At 43.7% G+C, this 18,234-nt stretch overlaps 16 non-coding genes and 1 pseudogene across 16 annotated transcripts; all 17 read left to right on the top strand.

The window, feature by feature from the left end:
* The first annotated feature begins 8,284 nt into the window (after window positions 1–8,284).
* LOC134988154 (U1 spliceosomal RNA) lies at window positions 8,285–8,447 on the top strand. The gene has a single exon (XR_010193679.1). It is a non-coding gene; the product is annotated as a U1 spliceosomal RNA (small nuclear RNA).
* Window positions 8,448–9,118: 671 nt separating this feature from the next.
* LOC134988137 (U1 spliceosomal RNA) lies at window positions 9,119–9,282 on the top strand. Its single transcript, XR_010193663.1, has one exon. It is a non-coding gene; the product is annotated as a U1 spliceosomal RNA (small nuclear RNA).
* Window positions 9,283–9,434: 152 nt separating this feature from the next.
* On the top strand, window positions 9,435–9,597 carry LOC134988160 (U1 spliceosomal RNA). Its single transcript, XR_010193685.1, has one exon. It is a non-coding gene; the product is annotated as a U1 spliceosomal RNA (small nuclear RNA).
* Window positions 9,598–10,243: 646 nt separating this feature from the next.
* Window positions 10,244–10,407, top strand: LOC134988145 (U1 spliceosomal RNA). Its single transcript, XR_010193671.1, has one exon. It is a non-coding gene; the product is annotated as a U1 spliceosomal RNA (small nuclear RNA).
* Window positions 10,408–10,559: 152 nt separating this feature from the next.
* On the top strand, window positions 10,560–10,722 carry LOC134988166 (U1 spliceosomal RNA). Its single transcript, XR_010193690.1, has one exon. It is a non-coding gene; the product is annotated as a U1 spliceosomal RNA (small nuclear RNA).
* Window positions 10,723–11,393: 671 nt separating this feature from the next.
* Window positions 11,394–11,557, top strand: LOC134988138 (U1 spliceosomal RNA). The gene has a single exon (XR_010193664.1). It is a non-coding gene; the product is annotated as a U1 spliceosomal RNA (small nuclear RNA).
* Window positions 11,558–11,709: 152 nt separating this feature from the next.
* LOC134988156 (U1 spliceosomal RNA) lies at window positions 11,710–11,872 on the top strand. The gene has a single exon (XR_010193681.1). It is a non-coding gene; the product is annotated as a U1 spliceosomal RNA (small nuclear RNA).
* Window positions 11,873–12,543: 671 nt separating this feature from the next.
* On the top strand, window positions 12,544–12,707 carry LOC134988147 (U1 spliceosomal RNA). The gene has a single exon (XR_010193673.1). It is a non-coding gene; the product is annotated as a U1 spliceosomal RNA (small nuclear RNA).
* A 152-nt stretch (window positions 12,708–12,859) lies between these two features.
* On the top strand, window positions 12,860–13,022 carry LOC134988155 (U1 spliceosomal RNA). Its single transcript, XR_010193680.1, has one exon. It is a non-coding gene; the product is annotated as a U1 spliceosomal RNA (small nuclear RNA).
* Window positions 13,023–13,693: 671 nt separating this feature from the next.
* Window positions 13,694–13,857, top strand: LOC134988150 (U1 spliceosomal RNA). The gene has a single exon (XR_010193675.1). It is a non-coding gene; the product is annotated as a U1 spliceosomal RNA (small nuclear RNA).
* Window positions 13,858–14,009: 152 nt separating this feature from the next.
* LOC134988172 (U1 spliceosomal RNA) lies at window positions 14,010–14,145 on the top strand (annotated as a pseudogene).
* Window positions 14,146–14,843: 698 nt separating this feature from the next.
* On the top strand, window positions 14,844–15,007 carry LOC134988141 (U1 spliceosomal RNA). Its single transcript, XR_010193667.1, has one exon. It is a non-coding gene; the product is annotated as a U1 spliceosomal RNA (small nuclear RNA).
* Window positions 15,008–15,159: 152 nt separating this feature from the next.
* On the top strand, window positions 15,160–15,322 carry LOC134988161 (U1 spliceosomal RNA). Its single transcript, XR_010193686.1, has one exon. It is a non-coding gene; the product is annotated as a U1 spliceosomal RNA (small nuclear RNA).
* A 673-nt stretch (window positions 15,323–15,995) lies between these two features.
* LOC134988169 (U1 spliceosomal RNA) lies at window positions 15,996–16,159 on the top strand. The gene has a single exon (XR_010193693.1). It is a non-coding gene; the product is annotated as a U1 spliceosomal RNA (small nuclear RNA).
* Window positions 16,160–16,311: 152 nt separating this feature from the next.
* LOC134988165 (U1 spliceosomal RNA) lies at window positions 16,312–16,474 on the top strand. The gene has a single exon (XR_010193689.1). It is a non-coding gene; the product is annotated as a U1 spliceosomal RNA (small nuclear RNA).
* Window positions 16,475–17,145: 671 nt separating this feature from the next.
* Window positions 17,146–17,309, top strand: LOC134988146 (U1 spliceosomal RNA). Its single transcript, XR_010193672.1, has one exon. It is a non-coding gene; the product is annotated as a U1 spliceosomal RNA (small nuclear RNA).
* Window positions 17,310–17,461: 152 nt separating this feature from the next.
* LOC134988158 (U1 spliceosomal RNA) lies at window positions 17,462–17,624 on the top strand. The gene has a single exon (XR_010193683.1). It is a non-coding gene; the product is annotated as a U1 spliceosomal RNA (small nuclear RNA).
* Window positions 17,625–18,234: the final 610 nt, after the last annotated feature.

Raw genomic sequence — 18,234 nt, forward strand, 5'->3', positions numbered from 1 at the left:
CAGTATAGTTTTCTTTCAAAAATCCACTTAATTTTCTTTACCCTATTATTAAAATGGTAATTGACAAAAAAAACTACATTGTCACCAGAAGTGCAATACAAAATGTACAAGTGATATATTAAAATCATCTTTCCAGCTTGAATTTCAATGATGCATTGGGGCAACAATTTTGTGAGAAACATCTTCACCCTTAAATAAAGATTTTCGTAATTTCTTACCTGTGTGCTAATTAGATATCACCTTGTTTTCACATTAAACAGACTTCCACATGAGAAAGCAGCAAGGATGCAGTGGCGTTAATGTTTCCTGGTGTCAACCTGTATTATTTCAGTAGACATTGAAATGAGGATGCATCTTGCTGCCTTTCCAATGAAGCAAGTTTAATTTAGTAATAGGTGAAAAACCATCCCTACAAAGGTGTTAATCAGAGACTTGGCTTTGTGGACACTTTTCAGAGAACAAATTTGTTAGCATAAAAATAAAGCCAGAAAATGAAGAGCTGTTTAATCACGCAATTTGATTTTTTTGCCAGCATATTTCTTTTTCTCTGCAACCCACTGCTAAATTGTGCTTCCTAGCTGTTTTTTATAAAATCACTGAATCAAATCTAACTCTGATTACATCAGAGAAGGCCATGTACCCTACACCATAAGAGGAGGTTTGAAATTTTGACTTGTCTACTTAAATATCACCAAAATCTGATCACAAGGTTAATTACGTCCCTGGGTGGGATTGAACCACCAACCTTTTGGTTAATAGCCATACATACTAACTGATTGCGCCACAGAGACACTTTGCAAAAGTTCATACTGAAAAAGGCTAATAAGCATTCATCTAAAACGTTTCCTAGAAAAACTTTAAAAAGTCAATAATCTGGAGAGTTTTTGTAAGATGTTTCTTCCATCAACCAACGAAGAAACACATTGGTACTTTCCCATGATGAGTGAGTGCTTCAGGATCTCTTGCACTTACATGTGCAGCAGAGTACTGCAATGGAAGCATGCTGGGCCCATAACCCAGAGGTAGGCAGATTGAAACTATCCTCTGCTATATGCATTTTTTTTTGTTAATTAAAGTAATCCAAAACTGGGATTGATATTTTGGCTCTTTTATTTTTACTTAAAGTACAATAACTTTTACCATTTTAATTTGTTTTAATAGTATATTGACAGTATTGTTTTCTTTCAAAAATCCACTTCATTTTCTTTACCCTATTATTAAAATGGTAATTGACAAAAACAAACTACATTGTCACCAGAAGAGCAATACAAAATGTACAAGTGATATATTAAAATCATCTTTCCAGCTTGAATTTCAATGATGCATTGGGGCAACGATTTTGTGAGAAACATCTTCACCCTTAAATAAAGATTTTCTTAATTCCTTACCTGTGTGCTAATTAGATATCACCTTGTTTTCATATTAAACAGACTTCCACATGAGAAAGCAGCAAGGATGCAGTGGCGTTAATGTTTCCTGGTGTCAACCTGTATTATTTCAGTAGACATTGAAATGAGGATGCATCTTGCTGCCTTTCCAATGAAGCAAGTTTAATTTAGTAATAGGTGAAAAACCATCCTTACAAAGGTGTTAATCAGAGACTTGGCTTTGTGGACACTTTTCAGAGAACAAATTTGTTAGCATAAAAATAAAGCCAGAAAATAAAGAGCTGTTTAATCACTCAATTGGATTTTTCTGCCAGCATATTTTTTTTCTCTGCAACCCACTGCTAAATTGTGCTTCCTAGCTGTTTTTATAAAATCACTGAATCAAATCTAACTCTAATTACATCAGAGAAGGCCAAGTACCCTACACCATAACAGGGGGTTTGAAATTTTGACTTGTCTACTTAAAGATCACCAAAATCTGATAACAAGGTCAATTAGGTCCCTGGGTGGGATTGAACCACCAACCTTTTGGTTAATAGCCGTACATACTAACTGATTGCGCCACAGAGACACTTTGCAAAAGTTCATACTGACAAAGGCTAATAAGCGTTCATCTAAAACGTTTCCTAGAAAAACTTAAAAAAGTCAATAATCTGGAGAGTTTTTGTAAAATGTTTCTTCTATCAACCAACGAAGAAACACATTGGTACTTTCCCATGATGAGTGAGTGCTTCAGGATCTCTTGCACTTACATGTGCAGCAGAGTACAGCAATGGAAGCATGCTGGGCCCATAACCCAGAGGTAGGCAGATTGAAACTATCCTCTGCTATATGCATTTTTTTGTTTGTTAATTAAAGTAATCCAAAACTGGGATTGATATTTTGTCTCTTTTATTTTTACTTAAAGTACAATAACTTTTACCATTTTAATTTGTTTTAATAGTATATTGACAGTATTGTTTTCTTTCAAAAATCCACTTCATTTTCTTTACCCTATTATTAAAATGGTAATTGACAAAAACAAACTACATTGTCACCAGAAGAGCAATACAAAATGTACAAGTGATATATTAAAATCATCTTTCCAGCTTGAATTTCAATGATGCATTGGGGCAACGATTTTGTGAGAAACATCTTCACCCTTAAATAAAGATTTTCTTAATTCCTTACCTGTGTGCTAATTAGATATCACCTTGTTTTCACATTAAACAGACTTCCACATGAGAAAGCAGCAAGGATGCAGTGGCGTTAATGTTTCCTGGTGTCAACTTGTATTATTTCAGTAGACATTGAAATGAGGATGCATCTTGCTGCCTTTCCAATGAAGCAAGTTTAATTTAGTAATAGGTGAAAAACCATCCTTACAAAGGTGTTAATCAGAGACTTGGCTTTGTGGACACTTTTCAGAGAACAAATTTGTTAGCATAAAAAAAAGCCAGAAAATGAAGAGCTGTTTAATCACTCGATTGGATTTTTCTGCCAGCATATTTTTTTTCTCTGCAACCCACTGCTAAATTGTGCTTCCTAGCTGTTTTTTATAAAATCACTGAATCAAATCTAACTCTGATTACATCAGAGAAGGCCAGGTACCCTACACAATAAGAGGGGGTTTGAAATTTTGACTTGTCTACTTAAATATCACCAAAATCTGATCACAAGGTCAATTACGTCCCTGGGTGGGATTGAACCACCAACCTTATGGTTAATAGCCAAACACACTAACCGATTGCGCCACAGAGACACTTTGCAAAAAGTACATACTGACAAAGGCTAATAAGCATACATCTAGAACGTTTCCTAGAAAAACATTAAAAAATCAATAATCTGGAGAGTTTTTGTAAGATGTTTCTTCCATCAACCAATGAATAAACACATTGGTACTTTCCCATGATGAGTGAGTGCTTCAGGATCTCTTGCACTTACATGTGCAGCAGAGTACTGCAATGGAAGCATGCTGGACCCATAACCCAGAGGTAGGCAGATTGAAACTATCCTTTGCTATATGCATTTTTTTTTGTTAATTTAAGTAATCAAAACTGGGATTGATATTTTTGCTCTTTTATTTTTACTTAAAGTACAATAACTTTTACCATTTTAATTTGTTTTAATAGTATATTGACAGTATAGTTTTCTTTCAAAAATCCACTTAATTTTCTTTACCCTATTATTAAAATGGTAATTGACAAAAAAAACTACATTGTCACCAGAAGTGCAATACAAAATGTACAAGTGATATATTAAAATCATCTTTCCAGCTTGAATTTCAATGATGCATTGGGGCAACAATTTTGTGAGAAACATCTTCACCCTTAAATAAAGATTTTCGTAATTTCTTACCTGTGTGCTAATTAGATATCACCTTGTTTTCACATTAAACAGACTTCCACATGAGAAAGCAGCAAGGATGCAGTGGCGTTAATGTTTCCTGGTGTCAACCTGTATTATTTCAGTAGACATTGAAATGAGGATGCATCTTGCTGCCTTTCCAATGAAGCAAGTTTAATTTAGTAATAGGTGAAAAACCATCCCTACAAAGGTGTTAATCAGAGACTTGGCTTTGTGGACACTTTTCAGAGAACAAATTTGTTAGCATAAAAATAAAGCCAGAAAATGAAGAGCTGTTTAATCACGCAATTTGATTTTTTTGCCAGCATATTTCTTTTTCTCTGCAACCCACTGCTAAATTGTGCTTCCTAGCTGTTTTTTATAAAATCACTGAATCAAATCTAACTCTGATTACATCAGAGAAGGCCATGTACCCTACACCATAAGAGGAGGTTTGAAATTTTGACTTGTCTACTTAAATATCACCAAAATCTGATCACAAGGTTAATTACGTCCCTGGGTGGGATTGAACCACCAACCTTTTGGTTAATAGCCATACATACTAACTGATTGCGCCACAGAGACACTTTGCAAAAGTTCATACTGAAAAAGGCTAATAAGCATTCATCTAAAACGTTTCCTAGAAAAACTTTAAAAAGTCAATAATCTGGAGAGTTTTTGTAAGATGTTTCTTCCATCAACCAACGAAGAAACACATTGGTACTTTCCCATGATGAGTGAGTGCTTCAGGATCTCTTGCACTTACATGTGCAGCAGAGTACTGCAATGGAAGCATGCTGGGCCCATAACCCAGAGGTAGGCAGATTGAAACTATCCTCTGCTATATGCATTTTTTTTTGTTAATTAAAGTAATCCAAAACTGGGATTGATATTTTGGCTCTTTTATTTTTACTTAAAGTACAATAACTTTTACCATTTTAATTTGTTTTAATAGTATATTGACAGTATTGTTTTCTTTCAAAAATCCACTTCATTTTCTTTACCCTATTATTAAAATGGTAATTGACAAAAACAAACTACATTGTCACCAGAAGAGCAATACAAAATGTACAAGTGATATATTAAAATCATCTTTCCAGCTTGAATTTCAATGATGCATTGGGGCAACGATTTTGTGAGAAACATCTTCACCCTTAAATAAAGATTTTCTTAATTCCTTACCTGTGTGCTAATTAGATATCACCTTGTTTTCATATTAAACAGACTTCCACATGAGAAAGCAGCAAGGATGCAGTGGCGTTAATGTTTCCTGGTGTCAACCTGTATTATTTCAGTAGACATTGAAATGAGGATGCATCTTGCTGCCTTTCCAATGAAGCAAGTTTAATTTAGTAATAGGTGAAAAACCATCCTTACAAAGGTGTTAATCAGAGACTTGGCTTTGTGGACACTTTTCAGAGAACAAATTTGTTAGCATAAAAATAAAGCCAGAAAATAAAGAGCTGTTTAATCACTCAATTGGATTTTTCTGCCAGCATATTTTTTTTCTCTGCAACCCACTGCTAAATTGTGCTTCCTAGCTGTTTTTATAAAATCACTGAATCAAATCTAACTCTAATTACATCAGAGAAGGCCAAGTACCCTACACCATAACAGGGGGTTTGAAATTTTGACTTGTCTACTTAAAGATCACCAAAATCTGATAACAAGGTCAATTAGGTCCCTGGGTGGGATTGAACCACCAACCTTTTGGTTAATAGCCGTACATACTAACTGATTGCGCCACAGAGACACTTTGCAAAAGTCCATACTGACAAAGGCTAATAAGCATTCATCTAAAACGTTTCCTAGCAAAACTTTAAAAAGTCAATAAACGGGAGAGTTTTTGTAAGATGTTTCTTCCATCAACCAACGAAGAAACACATTGGTACTTTCCCATGATGAGTGAGTGCTTCAGGATCTCTTGCACTTACATGTGCAGCAGAGTACTGCAATCGAAGCATGCTGGGCCCATAACCCAGAGGTAGGCAGATTGAAACTATCCTCTGCTATATGCATTTTTTTTTGTTAATTAAAGTAATCCAAAACTGGGATTGATATTTTGTCTCTTTTATTTTTACTTAAAGTACAATAACGTTTACCATTTTAATTTGTTTTAATAGTATATTGACAGTATTGTTTTCTTTCAAAAATCCACTTCATTTTCTTTACCCTATTATTAAAATGGTAATTGACAAAAACAAACTACATTGTCACCAGAAGAGCAATACAAAATGTACAAGTGATATATTAAATTCATCTTTCCAGCTTGAATTTCAATGATGCATTGGGTCAACAATTTTGTGAGAAACATCTTCACCCTTAAATAAAGATTTTCTTAATTCCTTACCTGTGTGCTAATTAGATATCACCTTGTTTTCACATTAAACAGACTTCCACATGAGAAAGCAGCAAGGATGCAGTGGCGTTAATGTTTCCTGGTGTCAACTTGTATTATTTCAGTAGACATTGAAATGAGGATGCATCTTGCTGCCTTTCCAATGAAGCAAGTTTAATTTAGTAATAGGTGAAAAACCATCCTTACAAAGGTGTTAATCAGAGACTTGGCTTTGTGGACACTTTTCAGAGAACAAATTTGTTAGCATAAAAATAAAGCCAGAAAATGAAGAGCTGTTTAATCACTCAATTGGATTTTTCTGCCAGCATATTTTTTTTCTCTGCAACCCACTGCTAAATTGTGCTTCCTAGCTCTTTTTTATAAAATCACTGAATCAAATCTAACTCTGATTACATCAGAGAAGGCCAGGTACCCTACACAATAAGAGGGGGTTTGAAATTTTGACTTGTCTACTTAAATATCACCAAAATCTGATCACAAGGTCAATTACGTCCCTGGGTGGGATTGAACCACCAACCTTTTGGTTAATAGCCGAACACACTAACCGATTGCGCCACAGAGACACTTTGCAAACAGTACATACTGACAAAGGCTAATAAGCATACATCTAGAACGTTTCCTAGAAAAACATTAAAAAATCAATAATCTGGAGAGTTTTTGTAAGATGTTTCTTCCATCAACCAATGAATAAACACATTGGTACTTTCCCATGATGAGTGAGTGCTTCAGGATCTCTTGCACTTACATGTGCAGCAGAGTACTGCAATGGAAGCATGCTGGACCCATAACCCAGAGGTAGGCAGATTGAAACTATCCTTTGCTATATGCATTTTTTTTTGTTAATTTAAGTAATCAAAACTGGGATTGATATTTTTGCTCTTTTATTTTTACTTAAAGTACAATAACTTTTACCATTTTAATTTGTTTTAATAGTATATTGACAGTATACTTTTCTTTCAAAAATCCACTTAATTTTCTTTACCCTATTATTAAAATGGTAATTGACAAAAAAAACTACATTGTCACCAGAAGAGCAATACAAAATGTACAAGTGATATATTAAAATCATCTTTCCAGCTTGAATTTCAATGATGCATTGGGGCAACAATTTTGTGAGAAACATCTTCACCCTTAAATAAAGATTTTCGTAATTTCTTACCTGTGTGCTAATTAGATATCACCTTGTTTTCACATTAAACAGACTTCCACATGAGAAAGCAGCAAGGATGCAGTGGCGTTAATGTTTCCTGGTGTCAACCTGTATTATTTCAGTAGACATTGAAATGAGGATGCATCTTGCTGCCTTTCCAATGAAGCAAGTTTAATTTAGTAATAGGTGAAAAACCATCCCTTCAAAGGTGTTAATCAGAGACTTGGCTTTGTGGACACTTTTCAGAGAACAAATTTGTTAGCATAAAAATAAAGCCAGAAAATGAAGAGCTGTTTAATCACGCAATTTGATTTTTTTGCCAGCATATTTCTTTTTCTCTGCAACCCACTGCTAAATAGTGCTTCCTACATGTTTTTATAAAATCACTGAATCAAATCTAACTCTGATTACATCAGAGAAGGCCAGGTACCCTACACCATAACAGGGGGTATGAAATTTGACTTGTCTACTTAAAGATCACCAAAATCTGATAACAGGGTCAATTAGGTCCCTGGGTGGGATTGAACCACCAACCTTTTGGTTAATAGCCGTACATACTAACTGATTGCGCCACATAGACCCTTTTACTTGCCTTATAGAGCAGCTCTGGAGCTGTTACAGTGCCCGGCTGCTGCAAGAAATCAGCTTGAATGCTTAAGCGGCTGGGGCATAGCCAACATGAGCCCCACACCGAAGGAGGGTGGAGGTGTTTAATGCGAACTAGGGGTCATCCAAGCGCCGCATAAGGCCGCCATGCCCTGCACGCCCCTTTTCTCTTTTCATATGCAGACGAGGGTTGATGTGATGACATCACCATATGCAAATCCATCTGCTGCAGGCCTTCCCCCAGGAATGCTTGCACTAGTTGTTGCATTTGGTTTGTTGTTTGGGGGTGCTTCAGTATTAGGCAGCCTTCTGCCCTCCCATGTTCATCTGAAAATATGTGTTCTCCCTGCAGTTGTTGTCCCCAGATGAGAGTTCCCTTGTGCTGCCTCAGTTGGATCTCCTTCACTTGACAGGGGGGTACCCGAGCAGCAACCCTCCCCAGCTCTAGCCCAACTCCTACTTACCTGCCAGGTGAGATACTATGATCATGAAGGTGCTTCTCCCAGGGCAAGGCTCACCCATTGCACTCTGGGTGTGCTGCTCCTGCGATTTCCCCAAATGTGGGAAACTTGACTGCATAATTTGTGTTTCCCCTGGTCGGCTCTCGTATAATTCAGATCTCTTTGTCTCAGGTCTCTCTCCAGCCTAGTTTGCTGTCTGTTTCCACTTCTCTTTTCTTGAGCCGCTCCCTTCTATGCCCTTGCGCACTATCCTGACTTCTCCCGTCTGCTTACTTTGTGCTTTCCAATGCACAATGCAAACTACAGGTAGTACTGCAGGGCCCACACCCTTTTACTTGCCTTACAGAGCAGCTCTGGGGCTGTTACAGTGCCCAGCTGCTGCAAGAAATCAGCTTGAATGCTTCAGGGGCTGGGGCATAGCCAACATGAGCCCCACACCGAAGAAGGGTGGAGGTGTTTAATGCGAACTAGGGGTCATCCAAGCGCCGCAAAAGGCCGCCATGCCCTGCACGCCCCTTTTCTCTTTTCATATGCAGACGAGGGTTGAAGCCAACTTTGACCCACTGCTTGGATGGCATTACCATATGCAAATCAATCTGCTGCAGGCCTTCCCCCAGGAATGCTTGTACTAATTGTTGCATTTGGTTTGTTGTTTGGGGGTGCTTCAGTATTAGGCAGCCTTCTGCCCTCCCATGTTCATCTGAAAATATGTGTTCTCCCTGCAGTTGTTGTCCCCAGATGAGAGTTCCCTTGTGCTGCCTCAGTTGAATCTCCTTTACTTGACAGAGATGTGCCTGAGCAGCGGCCCTCCCCAGCCCTATCTCAAATCATACTTATTTTGCATAGGAGATACCATGGTCATGAAGATTGTTCTCCCAGGGTGAGGTTCATTCATTGCATTCTGGGTATGCTGACCCCTGTGATTTCCCCAAATGTGGGAAACTCGACTGCATTATTTGTGGTAGTGGGGGACTGTGTTTGTGCTTTCCTCTGGTCAGCTCTGGTAAAAGTCAGATTTCTTTGTCTCAGATCTTCCTCTAACCTTGTTCTTCTTTCGAGAGTTCCCTTGTGCTGCCTCAGTTGGATCTCCTTCACTTGACAGGGGGGTGCACGAGCAGCGACCCTCCCCAGCTCTAGCCCAACTCCTATTTACCTGCCAGGTGAGATACTATGATCAGGAAGGTGCTTCTCCCAGGGCAAGGCTCACCCATTGCACTCTGGGTGTGCTGCTCCTGCGATTTCCCCAAATGTGGGACACTTGACTGCATAATTTGTGTTTCTTCTGGTCGGCTCTCATATAATTCAGATCTCTTTGTCTCAGGTCTTTCTCCAGCCTAGTTTGCTGTCTGTTTCCACTTCTCTTTTCTTGAGCCGCTCCCTTCTATGCAGTTGCGCACTATCCTGACCTCTCCCGTCTGCTTACTTTGTGCCTTTCAACGCACAATGCATACTACAGGTAGTGCTGCAGGGCCCACACCCTTTTACATGCTTTACAGAGCAACTCTGGAGCTGTTACAGTTCCCAGCTGCTGCAAGAAATCATCTTGAATGCTTCAGGGGCTGGGGCATAGCCAACATGAGCCCCACACCGAAGGAGGGGTCATCCAAGCGCCACAAAAGGACACCATGCCCTGCACATCCCTTTTTTCTTTTCATATGCAGACGAGGGTTGAAGCCAACTTTGACCCACTGCTTGGATGACATCACCATATACAAATCCATCTGCTGCAGGCCTTCCCCCAGGAATGCTTGCACTAGTTGTTGCATTTGGTTTGTTGTTTGGGGGTGCTTCAGTATTAGGCAGCCTTCTGCCCTCCCATGTTCATCTGAAAATATGTGTTCTCCCTGCAGTTGTTGTCCCCAGATGAGAGTTCCCTTGTGCTGCCTCAGTTGAATCTCCTTTACTTGACAGAGATGTGCCTGAGCAGCGGCCCTCCCCAGCCCTATCCCAAATCATACTTATTTTGCATAGGAGATACCATGGTCATGAAGATTGTTCTCCCAGGGTGAGGTTCATTCATTGCATTCTGGGTATGCAGACCCCTGTGATTTCCCCAAATGTGGGAAACTCGACTGCATTATTTGTGGTAGTGGGGGACTGTGTTTGTGCTTTCTTCTGGTCAACTCTGGTAAAAATCAGATTTCTTTGTCTCAGATCTTCCTCTAGCCTTGTTCCTCTTTCGAGAGTTCCCTTGTGCTGCCTCAGTTGGATCTCCTTCACTTGACAGGGGGGTACCCGAGCAGCGACCCTCCCCAGCTCTAGCCCAACTCCTACTTACCTGCCAGGTGAGATACTATGATCATGTAGGTGCTTCTCCCAGGGCAAGGCTCACCCATTGCACTCTGGGTGTGCTGCCCCTGTGATTTCCCCAAATGTGGGAAACTTGACTGCATAATTTGTGTTTCCCCTGGTCGTCTCTCGTATAATTCAGATCTCTTTGTCTCAGGTCTCTCTCCAGCCTAGTTTGCTGTCTGTTTCCACTTCTCTTTTCTTGAGCCGCTCCCTTCTATGCCCTTGCGCACTATCCTGACTTCTCCCGTCTGCTTACTTTGTGCCTTCCAACACACAATGCAAACTACAGGTAGTGCTGCAGGGCCCACACCCTTTTACTTGCCTCACAGAGCAGCTCTGGAGCTGTTACAGTACCCAGCTGCTGCAAGAAATCAGCTTGAATGCTTCAGGGGCTGGGGCATTGCCAACATGAGCCCCACACCGAAGGAGGGTGGGGGTGTTTAATGCGAACTAAGGGTCACCCAAGCGCCGCAAAAGGCCGCCATGCCCTGCACGCCCCTTTTCTCTTTTCATATGCAGACGAGGGTTGAAGCCAACTTTGACCCACTGCTTGGATGGCATTACCATATGCAAATCAATCTGCTGCAGGCCTTCCCCCAGGAATGCTTGCACTAGTTGTTGCATTTGGTTTGTTGTTTGGGGGTGCTTCAGTATTAGGCAGCCTTCTGCCCTCCCATGTTCATCTGAAAATATGTGTTCTCCCTGCAGTTGTTGTCCCCAGATGAGAGTTCCCTTGTGCTGCCTCAGTTGAATCTCCTTTACTTGACAGAGATGTGCCTGAGCAGCGGCCCTCCCCTGCCCTATCCCAAATCATACTTATTTTGCATAGGAGATACCATGGTCATGAAGATTGTTCTCCCAGGGTGAGGTTCATTCATTGCATTCTGGGTATGCTGACCCCTGTGATTTCCCCAAATGTGGGAAACTCGACTGCATTATTTGTGGTAGTGGGGGACTGTGTTTGTGCTTTCCTCTGCTCAGCTCTTGTAAAAGTCAGATTTCTTTGTCTCAGATCTTCATCTAGCCTTGTTCTTCTTTCGAGAGTTCCCTTGTGCTGCCTCAGTTGGATCTCCTTCACTTGACAGGGGGGTGCCCGAGCAGCGACCCTCCCCAGCTCTAGCCCAACTCCTACTTACCTGCCAGGTGAGATACTATGATCATGTAGGTGCTTCTCCCAGGGCAAGGCTCACCCATTGCACTCTGGGTGTGCTGCTCCTGCGATTTCCCCCAATGTGGGAAACTTGACTGCATAATTTGTGTTTCCTCTGGTCGGCTCTCGTATAATTCAGATCTCTTTGTCTCAGGTCTTTCTCCAGCCTAGTTTGCTGTCTGTTTCCACTTCTCTTTTCTTGAACCGCTCCCTTCTATGCCCTTGCGCACTATCCTGACTTCTCCCGTCTGCTTACTTTGTGCCTTCCAACGCACAATGCGAACTACAGGTAGTGCTGCAGGGCCCACACCCTTTTAGATGCCTTACAGAGCAGCTCTGGAGCTGTTACAGTGCCCAGCTGCTGCAAGAAATCAGCTTGAATGCTTCAGGTACTGGGGCATAGCCAACATGAGCCCCACACCGAAGGAGGGTGGAGGTGTTTAATGCGAATTAGGGGTCATGCAAGCGCCGCAAAAGGCCGCCATGCCCTGCACATCCCTTTTTTCTTTTCATATGCAGACGAGGGTTGAAGCCAACTTTGACCCACTGCTTGGATGACATCACCATATGCAAATCCATCTGCTGCAGGCCTTCCCCCAGGAATGCTTGTACTAGTTGTTGCATTTGGTTTGTTGTTTGGGGGTGCTTCAGTATTAGGCAGCCTTCTGCCCTCCCATGTTCATCTGAAAATATGTGTTCTCCCTGCAGTTGTTGTCCCCAGATGAGAGTTCCCTTGTGCTGCCTCAGTTGAATCGCCTTTACTTGACAGAGATGTGCCTGAGCAGCGGCCCTCCCCAGCCCTATCCCAAATCATACTTATTTTGCATAGGAGATATCATGGTCATGAAGATTGTTCTCCCAGGGTGAGGTTCATTCATTGCATTCTGGGTATGATGACCCCTGTGATTTCCCCAAATGTGGGAAACTCGACTGCATTATTTGTGGTAGAGGGGGACTGTGTTTGTGCTTTCCTCTGGTCAGCTCTGGCAAAAGTCAGATTTCTTTGTCTCAGATCTTCCTCTAGCCTAGTTCTTCTTTCGAGAGTTCCCTTGTGCTGCCTCAGTTGGATCTCCTTCACTTGACAGGGGGGTGCCCGAGCAGCGACCCTCCCCAGCTCTAGCTCAACTCCTACTTACCTGCCAGGTGAGATACTATGATCAGGAAGGTGCTTCTCCCAGGGCAAGGCTCACCCATTGCACTCTGGGTGTGCTGCTCCTGCGATTTCCCCAAATGTGGGACACTTGACTGCATAATTTGTGTTTCCTCTGGTCGGCTCTCGTATAATTCAGATCTCTTTGTCTCAGGTCTCTCTCCAGCCTAGTTTGCTGTCTGTTTCCACTTCTCTTTTCTTGAACCGCTCCCTTCTATGCCCTTGCGCACTATCCTGACTTCTCCCGTCTGCTTACTTTGTGCCTTCCAACGCACAATACGAACTACAGGTAGTGCTGCAGGGCCCACACCCTTTTAGTTGCCTTACAGAGCAGCTCTGGAGCTGTTACAGTGCCCAGCTGCTGCAAGAAATCAGCTTGAATGCTTCAGGTGCTGGGGCATAGCCAACATGAGCCCCACACCAAAGGAGGGTGGAGGTGTTTAATGCGAATTAGGGGTCATGCAAGCGCCGCAAAAGGCCGCCATGCCCTGCACATCCCTTTTTTCTTTTCATATGCAGACGAGGGTTGAAGCCAACTTTGACCCACTGCTTGGATGACATCACCATATGCAAATCCATCTGCTGCAGGCCTTCCCCCAGGAATGCTTGCACTAGTTGTTGCATTTGGTTTGTTGTTTGGGGGTGCTTCAGTATTAGGCAGCCTTCTGCCCTCCCATGTTCATCTGAAAATATGTGTTCTCCCTGCAGTTGTTGTCCCCAGATGAGAGTTCCCTTGTGCTGCCTCAGTTGAATCGCCTTTACTTGACAGAGATGTGCCTGAGCAGCGGCCCTCCCCAGCCCTATCCCAAATCATACTTATTTTGCATAGGAGATTTCATGGTCATGAAGATTGTTCTCCCAGGGTGAGGTTCATTCATTGCATTCTGGGTATGATGACCCCTGTGATTTCCCCAAATGTGGGAAACTCGACTGCATTATTTGTGGTAGTGGGGGACTGTGTTTGTGCTTTCCTCTGGTCAGCTCTGGTAAAAGTCAGATTTCTTTGTCTCAGATCTTCCTCTAGCCTTGTTCTTCTTTCGAGAGTTCCCTTGTGCTGCCTCAGTTGGATCTCCTTCACTTGACAGGGGGGTGCCCAAGCAGCGACCCTCCCCAGCTCTAGCCCAACTCCTACTTACCTGCCAGGTGAGATACTATGATCATGTAGGTGCTTCTCCCAGGGCAAGGCTCACCTATTGCACTCTGGGTGTGCTGCCCCTTTGATTTCCCCAAATGTGGGAAACTTGACTGCATAATTTGTGTTTCCCTTGGTCGGCTCTCATATAATTCAGATCTCTTTGTCTCAGGTCTCTCTCCAGCCTAGTTTGCTGTCTGTTTCCACTTCTCTTTTCTTGAGCCGCTCCCTTCTATGCCCTTGCGCACTATCCTGACTTCTCCCGTCTGCTTACTTTGTGCCTTCCAACGCACAATGCGAACTACAGGTAGTGCTGCAGGGCCCACACCCTTTTACTTGCCTTACAGAGCAGCTCTGGAGCTGTTACAGTGCCCAGCTGCTGCAAGAAATCAGCTTGAATGCTTCAGGGGCTGGGGCATAGCCAACATGAGCCCCACACCGAATGAGGGTGGAGGTGTTTAATGCGAACTAGGGGTCATCCAAGCGCCGCAAAAGGCCGCCATGCCCTGCACGCCCCTTTTCTCTTTTCATATGCAGATGAGGGTTGAAGCCAACTTTGACCCACTGCTTGGATGACATCACCCTATACAAATCCATCTGCTGCAGGCCTTCCCCCAGGAATGCTTGTACTAGTTGTTGCATTTGGTTTGTTGTTTGGGGGTGCTTCAGTATTAGGCAGCCTTCTGCCCTCCCATGTTCATCTGAAAATATGTGTTCTCCCTGCAGTTGTTGTCCCCAGATGAGAGTTCCCTTGTGCTGCCTCAGTTGAATCTCCTTTACTTGACAGAGATGTGCCTGAGCAGCGGCCCTCCCCAGCCCTATCCTAAATCATACTTATTTTGCATAGGAGATACCATGGTCATGAAGATTGTTCTCCCAGGGTGAGGTTCATTCATTGCATTCTGGGTATGCTGACCCCTGTGATTTCCCCAAATGTGGGAAACTCGACTGCATTATTTGTGGTAGAGGGGGACTGTGTTTGTGCTTTCCTCTGGTCAGCTCTGGTAAAAGTCAGATTTCTTTGTCTCAGATCTTCCTCTAGCCTTGTTCCTCTTTCAAGAGTTCCCTTGTGCTGCCTCAGTTGGATCTCCTTCACTTGACAGGGGGGTGCCCGAGCAGCGACCCTCCCCAGCTCTAGCCCAACTCCTACTTACCTGCCAGGTGAGATACTATGATCATGAAGGTGCTACTCCCAGGGCAAGGCTCACCCATTGCACTCTGGGTGTGCTGCTCCTGCAATTTCCCCAAATGTGGGACACTTGACTGCATAATTTGTGTTTCCCCTGGTCGGCTCTCGTATAATTCAGATCTCTTTGTCTCAGGTCTCTCTCCAGCCTAGTTTGTTGTCTGTTTCCACTTCTCTTTTCTTGAGCCGCTCCCTTCTATGCCCTTGCGCACTATCCTGACTTCTCCCGTCTGCTTACTTTGTGCCTTCCAATGCACAATGCAAACTACAGGTAGTGCTGCAGGGCCCACACCCTTTTACTTGCCTTACAGAGCAGCTCTTGAGCTGTTACAGTGCCCAGCTGCTGCAAGAAATCAGCTTGAATGCTTCAGGGGCTGGGGCATAGCCAACATGAGCCCCACACCGAAGGAGGGTGGAGGTGTTTAATGCAAACTAGGGGTCATCCAAGCGCCGCAAAAGGCCGCCATGCCCTGCACGCCCCTTTTCTCTTTTTTGATATGCAGACGAGGGTTGAAGCCAACTTTGACCCACTGCTTGGATGGCATTACCATATGCAAATCAATCTGCTGCAGGCCTTCCCCCAGGATTGCTTGCACTAGTTGTTGCATTTGGTTTGTTGTTTGGGGGTGCTTCAGTATTAGGCAGCCTTCTGCCCTCCCATGTTCATCTGAAAATATGTGTTCTCCCTGCAGTTGTTGTCCCCAGATGAGTGTTCCCTTGTGCTGCCTCAGTTGAATCTCCTTTACTTGACAGAGATGTGCCTGAGCAGCGGCCCTCCCCAGCCCTATCCCAAATCATACTTATTTTGCATAGGAGATACCATGGTCATGAAGATTGTTCTCCCAGGGTGAGGTTCATTCATTGCATTCTGGGTATGCTGACCCCTGTGATTTCCCCAAATGTGGGAAACTCAACTGCATTATTTGTGGTAGTGGGGGACTGTGTTTGTGCTTTCCTCTGGTCAGCTCTGGTAAAAGTCAGATTTCTTTGTCTCAGATCTTCCTCTAGCCTTGTTCTTCTTTCGAGAGTTCCCTTGTGCTGCCTCAGTTGGATCTCCTTCACTTGACAGGGGGGTGCACGAGCAGCGACCCTCCCCAGCTCTAGCCCAACTCCTATTTACCTGCCAGGTGAGATACTATGATCAGGAAGGTGCTTCTCCCAGGGCAAGGCTCACCCATTGCACTCTGGGTGTGCTGCTCCTGCGATTTCCCCAAATGTGGGACACTTGACTGCATAATTTGTGTTTCCTCTGGTCGGCTCTCATATAATTCAGATCTCTTTGTCTCAGGTCTTTCTCCAGCCTAGTTTGCTGTCTGTTTCCACTTCTCTTTTCTTGAGCCGCTCCCTTCTATGCCCTTGCGCACTATCCTGACCTCTCCCGTCTGCTTACTTTGTGCCTTCCAACGCACAATGCATACTACAGGTAGTGCTACAGGGCCCACACCCTTTTACATGCTTTACAGAGCAGCTCTGGAGCTGCTACAGTGCCCAGCTGCTGCAAGAAATCATCTTGAATGCTTCAGGGGCTGGGGCATAGCCAACATGAGCCCCACACCGAAGGAGGGTGGAGATGTTTAATGCGAATTAGGGGTCATCCAAGCGCCACAAAAGGACGCCATGCCCTGCACATCCCTTTTTTCTTTTCATATGCAGACGAGGGTTGAAGCCAACTTTGACCCACTGCTTGGATGACATCACCATATGCAAATCCATCTGCTGCAGGCCTTCCCCCAGGAATGCTTGCACTAGTTGTTGCATTTGGTTTGTTGTTTGGGGGTGCTTCAGTATTAGGCAGCCTTCTGCCCTCCCATGTTCATCTGAAAATATGTGTTCTCCCTGCAGTTGTTGTCCCCAGATGAGAGTTCCCTTGTGCTGCCTCAGTTGAATCTCCTTTACTTGACAGAGATGTGCCTGAGCAGCGGCCCTCCCCAGCCCTATCCCAAATCATACTTATTTTGCATAGGAGATACCATGGTCATGAAGATTGTTCTCCCAGGGTGAGGTTCATTCATTGCATTCTGGGTATGCTGACCCCTGTGATTTCCCCAAATGTGGGAAACTCAACTGCATTATTTGTGGTAGTGTGGGACTGTGTTTGTGCTTTCTTCTGGTCAACTCTGGTAAAAATCAGATTTCTTTGTCTCAGATCTTCCTCTAGCCTTGTTCCTCTTTCGAGAGTTCCCTTGTGCTGCCTCAGTTGGATCTCCTTCACTTGACAGGGGGGTACCCGAGCAGCGACCCTTCGCAGCTCTAGCCCAACTCCTACTTACCTGCCAGGTGAGATACTATGATCATGTAGGTGCTTCTCCCAGGGCAAGGCTCACCCATTGCACTCTGGGTGTGCTGCCCCTGTGATTTCCCCAAATGTGGGAAACTTGACTGCATAATTTGTGTTTCCTCTGGTCGGCTCTCGTATAATTCAGATCTCTTTGTCTCAGGTCTCTCTCCAGCCTAGTTTGCTGTCTGTTTCCACTTCTCTTTTCTTGAGCCGCTCCCTTCTATGCCCTTGCGCACTATCCTGACTTCTCCCGTCTGCTTACTTTGTGCCTTCCAACACACAATGCAAACTACAGGTAGTGCTGCAGGGCCCACACCCTTTTACTTGCCTCACAGAGCAGCTCTGGAGCTGTTACAGTGCCCAGCTGCTGCAAGAAATCAGCTTGAATGCTTCAGGGGCTGGGGCATTGCCAACATGAGCCCCACACCGAAGGAGGGTGGGGGTGTTTAATGCGAACTAAGGGTCACCCAAGCGCCGCAAAAGGCCGCCATGCCCTGCACGCCCCTTTTCTCTTTTCATATGCAGACGAGGGTTGAAGCCAACTTTGACCCACTGCTTGGATGGCATTACCATATGCAAATCAATCTGCTGCAGGCCTTCCCCCAGGAATGCTTGCACTAGTTGTTGCATTTGGTTTGTTGTTTGGGGGTGCTTCAGTATTAGGCAGCCTTCTGCCCTCCCATGTTCATCTGAAAATATGTGTTCTCCCTGCAGTTGTTGTCCCCAGATGAGAGTTCCCTTGTGCTGCCTCAGTTGA

This window comes from Pseudophryne corroboree, unplaced genomic scaffold, assembly GCF_028390025.1.
Source record: "Pseudophryne corroboree isolate aPseCor3 unplaced genomic scaffold, aPseCor3.hap2 scaffold_1024, whole genome shotgun sequence".
Lineage (NCBI taxonomy): Eukaryota > Metazoa > Chordata > Amphibia > Anura > Myobatrachidae > Pseudophryne > Pseudophryne corroboree.